Source organism: Syzygium oleosum, unplaced genomic scaffold (genome assembly GCF_021117445.2).
Source record: "Syzygium oleosum isolate NSW1041296 unplaced genomic scaffold, Sole_v2.1 Sole_v2.01, whole genome shotgun sequence".
NCBI lineage: Eukaryota > Viridiplantae > Streptophyta > Magnoliopsida > Myrtales > Myrtaceae > Syzygium > Syzygium oleosum.
Genome location: NW_026607485.1, coordinates 32,524,296 through 32,531,828, shown reverse-complemented (window position 1 = coordinate 32,531,828; position 7,533 = coordinate 32,524,296). Strand labels below are relative to the sequence as shown.

Genomic DNA, 7,533 nt, shown 5'->3' with positions numbered 1-7,533 from the left:
TAACGTGCACATGAAGCTTGGATTTTGGCGACAGAAATGGAAATGGACAGAGGAAATGACTTCTCTCATGGGCAACCGAGGCACGAACATCGATTCGCTAGATCCGAGCATGTTTGAAAATTGAGAAAAACAGAACCTTGAACTCGCGATCGGTAGCTTTCGAAAATAGGAGAAGCTCTCGGATTGTACGATCCTTCCTCTTCAACATAGCTGTGAGTTGCTGAATACGTGTGGAATGACACGTTGCATCTTTCACAATATCACTGAACGAAAGCTGGATGGGGTTCATACTTGGATACCGACCGAAAGTTGGTACCCTTTTATGAGATAGAATTGCGATCCAGTTTAAAGTTGGTATGATTTTTTTTCATGAGACAAAAAGAATTTGGAACATCATCGAAACATGAGGTAAAGTTGCGGCTTTTGAAGTGAATATGGCCGATTCTTTTCATGTTCTTTTTGGGTCAAGAAAGACGAGCTTCAGGCATAAAATTTTAAGAGCAAATTGGAGGACATCCTTTGTGTTTTGTCAAAAATGGAAAATATGCCTTCAGAGTTTGAAAATGGATAGTAACACTCTTGCTCTCAGTTCCAAATTTTGCCACACATCGTAGATTGCCATATTTGAGAAAGAGGATCCACCACTAGATGGGCCTGACAGCTCGAAGAGCCCACTGAGGCCCAACGTCCATATATATCCGTTGAAAGAGGGTCCGCCATTGCCCGACCGGGTCGCCGATCATCTTCCGACACCGGAAACTGTCGTAAATCCGCTCAAATCGAAGAACGTAGAAAGAATTCGTCGGTTCGATCTGAACCCGGATGTTCTCGGGTCTCTTCAATGCTCCGAAATGCAAGTCATTCCGGGAGTCGTGGGACTCGGATCTCCCGGCCTTAGCCAATAGTCCATCCTTTGCCACAACTTGGGATCAGACCAACACTGTTCCCTATATCAAGACTTTAAAATTCACTTGTGTAGCTGTCGGGAAATGAGTTGATCCCTTGTGATTTAGCACCCTATTTGCTCTCCGCAATGTGGAACTCACAAAAAACTTTAGACGATGTGGCGATTTTTGTCCCAGTGACCACGGTTGTGTCTCGATCGGTGTCGACATCGGCCTACCCTCCTTCTGCGTCGAATTGGAACGCCCACGTGGCTCCATTCATGCTACCTTTGGCTCAGTTATTAGTTGCCGACAATTACCCTCTTCTTTGCAAAATGTACCCTTACGTTGTCTGCCGCGACAGTCCAGTTCACGTCCCGTTGGACCATGCCCTGATCAACACGATAGAGGTGGTCACGATGGACGGGGCTCTCGGGTACACAAACTTGTTTGACACGTTGATCGATGGGTTTTGTTGGGCGTTGGAGAAGGTATTAGTAGTCTGCCCTAGGAATCAATCAAAATTGATACTTTAATATTAGTTGTGGATTAGGTTGTGTCGGAAAACCGACCTTCATTATACTTAGATAGTCATAATGTCTTGCTAGAGACTGCTTATGACTTGTGGGTCAAAAAGGGTTTTGAGCACACTGCTAATGTTTAGTGAACCTACAGGGTCGCACACAATAACGAACTGAGTTAATATTTTCTGTGCACCGGGATCTACTTAAAATAAGAAGTAGATTTTAATTTATTCTCCTGTTCAACTTATCTACACGGTCGTGCACGTTATGAGATAACGATTAAACGTACGATTGAAGTGGACAGTTTGGCGGGCTCAAATCGCCCGGCCCCACTTCTTTTAATTCGCGTAGATAATGAGGCTATATATATATAGCGTGTGGGTGAAAAAGAACCCTAAGAAAAAATGCCTCCAAGAGAATACGAAAAGAATCGTTTTCTATTCAGAGATCTTTGAGAGAGTCTCGAAGATCAAAGGCGATCAGGAAAAAGAAGTTCAAGATCTTTAGCTAGCACTTGGATCGTTGGAGACTTCCGTTCGTGTGTATGGATACCGGTAGAGGCGCAACACTTAGGGCGCTAATCCAGACACAATCGATTGTCAATTTACCTTCGATCTGCAAAAAAGTATGTGTCGAACTTCTGTTTAGATTTCAATATACGCATGAATCCTGTCTAGGGTTTCGGTTTATAAATTTCGCTGCGTTTTTAGCACTTGAGGAACCCAACAGAAGGTCGGAGCAGCAAGTGTCACGGTGGTCGATGAGTAGTCGGTGACACTAGGCGGCTATCGATCGGGCCGAAGAGATGGATACATGGTTGAATGCCTGGACCTATAACAAAAACTTTGGTGGGTCACATCATATCCAATCTAGGGACACCAAAAAGGCCAGAGAAGGTGAAAATATTCACTAGTATCATACTACCAAGTCATTGTCCTACATGGCAAATATGCTCCATTAAAAAAATGACACGTGTCAAGTGACGTGAAAATTAAAAAACAAAAAATTAAAAGTTTTCAGGCTTGCCAGCGTCTCCTCTCTCTCCTTATTAATTACATGCGCGCTCTCTTTCTCTTTTCTATGTCTTCTCCCCCATCTTCTCTCTTTTTTTATTTCAAAATTTCACGCCTCACACCTCCCTCTCTCTGTCTCGCAAAATCTGATGATCATCTCTGGACGACCATCTCTGAATGTGTTGCTGGAAATTGATGGAGGCTTGGTGGAGTGGAGTCGGGGTCGGAGGGTTGATGGCATGAGCTTCCCTCTAAAGAAAAGGTCGTTGGAGAGAGAGACAGATGTGAGTCGTGATTCTAGCCGGACGACCCAAACGAGAGGCGAAGTCAAACTCCCTATCGATGTCATCACCGTCCTCGTCACCATCTCCGCATTCACTGGCAGTAACATCTTCTTAGTTGCCCGCTTGTTCTGCTTCCGTCTCTCCTCTTCCTCCCACTCCTCTGCCTCCGTTATGAGGTGATTAGGTGATTAGTTAAGCAACACCATCGGTAAGCTTACATTTCTGCCGCTCTTGACTAGTGCAACCTTACCACTGCCGCTGCTGTTGACTAGTGCTTGAAATTTGTTGCCCTTAGTTGCCCTTGATTTTGTGCATCGTTAAGGGAGAGAGAAAATCGCTTGGGAAAAAAAAAGGCCTTTTTCCTAAACGTGGTTGAACTTCGCTCACCTTTGCCCGTTGTCGTTAGCCATTAGGTCTCGAGAGGGTACAAAACCAACCCCGTTCTTTTTTGTTTTGTGTCCGGAAACATTGAAGAGGCGAAGCCGTGCTTGATTGTTGTTCATAGTTTGGACATGAGTCGAAAGTGCAAACGACCTATTCGACAAATTGTTCATGAGATTTATTTGCAAAATAATACTTTCTACTGTCGAATCCGAAGATTAATCGAAGTAGTTTGCATGTTATAAACCGATTAATGGTCATTGAGTGTAATTTCTTAGTCACCGAGAGTCTCTTCTGTCTTGTATTTTTTTTTTTTTTTAAGAATGAAGAAAGCCTTGACATGCTGAGAATCAGTTTAGCGTAAAGCATTTTCATGAGCATTTTGTTTCATAACAAAGGCTTGTGTGATGTACCTTCTTCGCCTATCTTCTATTTTGTATAAAATGACGGCTTGTCCACTGGTGGTAAACTTGCCATAGCCATATTGTGTCTTGTTGTGTTCCATGTGCTGCTTTAGGTGGTATACATATGCTGCATAAGGAGGGGAGGCATGATTATGACTTTGCACTGCCCTTATCTCTAATGGCTGGTTTTAGATAGTACGTTTGCTTGGTCAATTTATAGTAGGAACAGAAATTAAAAGAAATCACCACACCGAATCCTGAACACAACACAACCAAGCAACTATTCTCGTCCTATTATATTATTACTCCTTTTTGTCACTTTATGTCATTAACACTTTTTTTTTGGCATTTATACATAGCACTCTCGGTGGTAGTCACAGTGTACTAAGAGTACACTACAACGGTTGACAAGGTGATTTCTATGCCATGGTATGCTGCTATTTCCTTTTTGGTCTACAATATCAGACATTTTCTCCTATCTTCTTTTAAGTTGTAAACGTCTGTTTCATGGTAAATGTTGATTTGAAGAAGTGGAAGCATATTCTAGTCCCCCGTAGCTAAATCGACTTGTTCTCGGGATAAATGGGTATGACTTCATCTTTTTAGAATGAAATTTGTTTCCATTTTATCTTTCTTCTCTAAATAATTAGATATTTTTTAAAATTGTAGAGGCTCCATAAGATAATATCATCGTGCATAATGTTGATCAAGAATTTGAATTTAGAATTGGCATGGTGTTTGCTAATGAGGACGAAGCTTATAATATATACAATGCATATGCAATTTGCAAAGGATTTGGAGTGCGAAAAGGACAAAAAGCAAATAATAGCAAAGGAATACTGCGATGATGCAAATTTGTTTCTAATTGTGAAGGACATTCTCCACCGATCCCACCTCATGAGCAAAGAGATGTTTATAGGACAATGAAGAGAACTGGATGTCAAGCTTATAGTAAATTCATAATTGAAGATAGAGTTTGGGTAGTTTCTAAGTTTGAGGATGTCCATAATCATCCCTTCATTGAAGACAAACAAAAACATCTTACACGATCATATCGACGCATCACGGATACTAGTAAAGGTATATTGACTTCCACGTTAGGGGCTGGTATAAGGGCTACGAAAGTATATACCTACCTTAGTGGTGAAGCGGGGGGACCGGAAAATGTTGGCTTTACATTACGCGATTGTCAAAATTTCTTGCAATCTAAAAGAAGGAACTTGATTAGTGCGGGGGATTGTCAAAGTCTTATTAACCATTTTAATTGCTTACAATCAAATGAAAGCAATTTTTCTTATACATTTCAATTGGATGAGGAACAAAGACCGACCAATTTCTTTTGGTCCGATGGTATATCCAAGTTGGACTATGAAAATTTTAGAGATGTGTTGATATTTGATACCACTTACAGTACAAATAAGTACAATATGATATGTGCACCATTTGTTGGCTTGAATCATCATTGGAAAAATGTTCTATTTTGTTGTGCTTTTTTGTCAGATGAAATTATTGGTTCTTTTGTTTGGGCATTTTGATCCTTTTTTGAGGTGATGGGTAATAAAACACCTAAGACTATTTTCACCAATCAAGATCATGCCATGCCAAATGCTATTAAAACTGTTTTTCCGAATTTTGATCATCGCTTATGTGTATGGCATATTGCGAAAAATGCTACGCATCATACTGCACATCTTCTTAGAAAGCCGGGTTTTCGTGACAAATATTGGCAAAAGCTTCTATATCATTGTGAATTTGAATTGGAAATGGAGAACACTTGAAAAGCAATGTGTCAGGAGTGGAGCCTGGGTGACGGCAAGTGGTTGGATAGTTTGTATCAACTGCTTCATAAATGGTGTCCTGCATTTGGCCTTGATTTCTTTTATGAAGGAATTAGATCTACACAAAGAAGCGAAAGCACAAATAGTGTCTTTCAAGATATGGCATGTCAGACCATGACCTTGATTGGATTTGTCAAACATTATGAAAAGCAGGCTGAAAAAATGCGCAATGCTGAAGTTGTTGATGATTTGGAGTGTGCTCGAGGAAAGCCACGAATTATGGTTGACAATGCAATTTTGCAACATGCTGTAAGCATATATATTCATGTCATTTATAGGAATTTCCAAGCCGAGTTCATGCATGTTTTGTCTGTACATGTTCTTAGATCAGAAACTGATGGGCCGTTGCACACTTATATCATGGGAACCGGAAGTAGTGAATGGAAGCATATTGTCCATTTTTGTCCAAGTGATTTTATCATTACATATAGCTACAAGTTATTTGAAATGCGAGGATAGTTGTGTAGGCATACTTTATGCATCTTGACCCGTGTTGTAAATGTTACAAGCATTCCATCGCAATACATTTTGAAGAGGTGGACAAAAGTCGCAAAACAAGGGACTTATTGTGATGATGTTGCACAAAGCTCTCGTCATGCGGTTAAATCAAAGACATTGCGTTTGAAGAGGTTGATGCGGTTAGCTTTCAGTGTTATGAATGACAGTGCCAATCATGATGTTACATGGGAGCTTGCAACTACAACCTTGTTGCGTCTTCGCTCCCAAATCACAAAAAAAATGTAATCTTTAAGGGGTAAAGATCATGTTGATTTCTTGGTGGAAGGTGATGAAGCTGAATATGCAAAAAATCGTGGAATTCAAGTACTTGATCCACTTCGGATAAGGCCAAAAGGTGTACCAAATACTCGGATCAAGGGCGCTGCGGAAAAGAGAAAGAGAAAAGCGTCTTCATTCACAGGAGGCACCTTGCACAAGGTATGATGCTTGTTTAACGTGACAAAATGATTCCATTAATTATTTTAGCTCATTTTTGCATGAAGTAATTCTAATACTCTCATTTTTTTGCAGGATTGACATTTGACAAAATTTGTAGTTATTAGTGTTGATCTTTCTCAAGGTAAGCCACATATGCACTGCGTAGACATATCTCAAATTCTTCTCAGTTCATTATTTGAAGTAAATCAAGTAGAATATGTAGAGGAACGTTGTTACAACTTGAATGTCATTTTAACCTCTGCCATAAGGCAATTCAAGTTGCCTACCTAGTCCTGAATCGCCCATTTTTTCCGCCCTGGTTTCTACACTATGATGCCTTCATTGTTTGGATTGCTTTTTTTTCACTCTGGTTTTGCTAGTGAACATGTTTGACCTGTCAAAGATGAAATTTGACATTTTGGAGCATGATTTGAACTTCAACATTGTAAGTAGAAGTAATGACAAGAAATGTTTGCAATATGTTGCAGCCACTTGAGGGAATTTTGTACGACGAACCGCCGTGAGAAGGAGGTTGCCATCGACAAGTTGAGAGAGAAATGGTCCACAAAATCAAAGAAAGTTGGAGGAGGGAACGCAGCAGAATGAGCAAGATGAAGGATGGCTTTTGACTTTGAAATGATGAGACTAGTTCTCCTGAAAGTGTAGGTAGTTAACTAACTTCAGTTAGTGCAGCTTCTGGGTCTTTTTGCTATGAGCATGCACTTCTACATAGGGTAGGATCGATTGGCAAACTATTTTTGGGACTTGTACAGTTCACTGCTCCTTCTAGAATCAACAATGCCATATTTTGATGTTGAATTGCTGTTGATCAATACAACAATATGCTTTTGGGTGTAAGCAGTTATTTATTTTGGAAATTACGTCTCGGGTATTATACCCACTGAACTACTATTGGCACCCTCTAATGTAACTAAATATTCGTCAAATGTTCTTTATGTATGGATTCATGAAAGTGATGATTTGGATATGTTCAGGATTCAGTGTGGTGATTTCTTTTAATTTCTGTTCCTACTGCAAAATGACCAATCAAATGTTTAGATGCAAACTGCACCGAGGGTTCTTGAATTGTTGACTCGGATGCCTCCAGTCGCTTTAGTACTCGAGTGTTCATGTCTTCAACAGACTTTAGAACAGGAGAGAGGTCAACATACAAGCCCTTCACATTGTTGTCACTTACATTCTCTTCGCAGGAAATGCGTTTGGATGAGACAAGCTTGGAAACTAAAGACCAACCATTAGTATGAATTC

General features: G+C 40.3%; 2 long non-coding RNA genes across 2 annotated transcripts; both read left to right on the top strand.

Moving 5' to 3' along the window:
* The first annotated feature begins 2,486 nt into the window (after window positions 1–2,486).
* LOC115682576 (uncharacterized) lies at window positions 2,487–7,256 on the top strand. Its single transcript, XR_008816307.1, has 4 exons — window positions 2,487–2,913; window positions 3,850–3,919; window positions 6,113–6,264; window positions 6,753–7,256. It is a non-coding gene; the product is annotated as an uncharacterized LOC115682576 (long non-coding RNA).
* LOC130137859 (uncharacterized) lies at window positions 3,931–4,568 on the top strand. The gene is made up of 2 exons (XR_008816308.1): window positions 3,931–4,076; window positions 4,160–4,568. It is a non-coding gene; the product is annotated as an uncharacterized LOC130137859 (long non-coding RNA).
* Window positions 7,257–7,533: the final 277 nt, after the last annotated feature.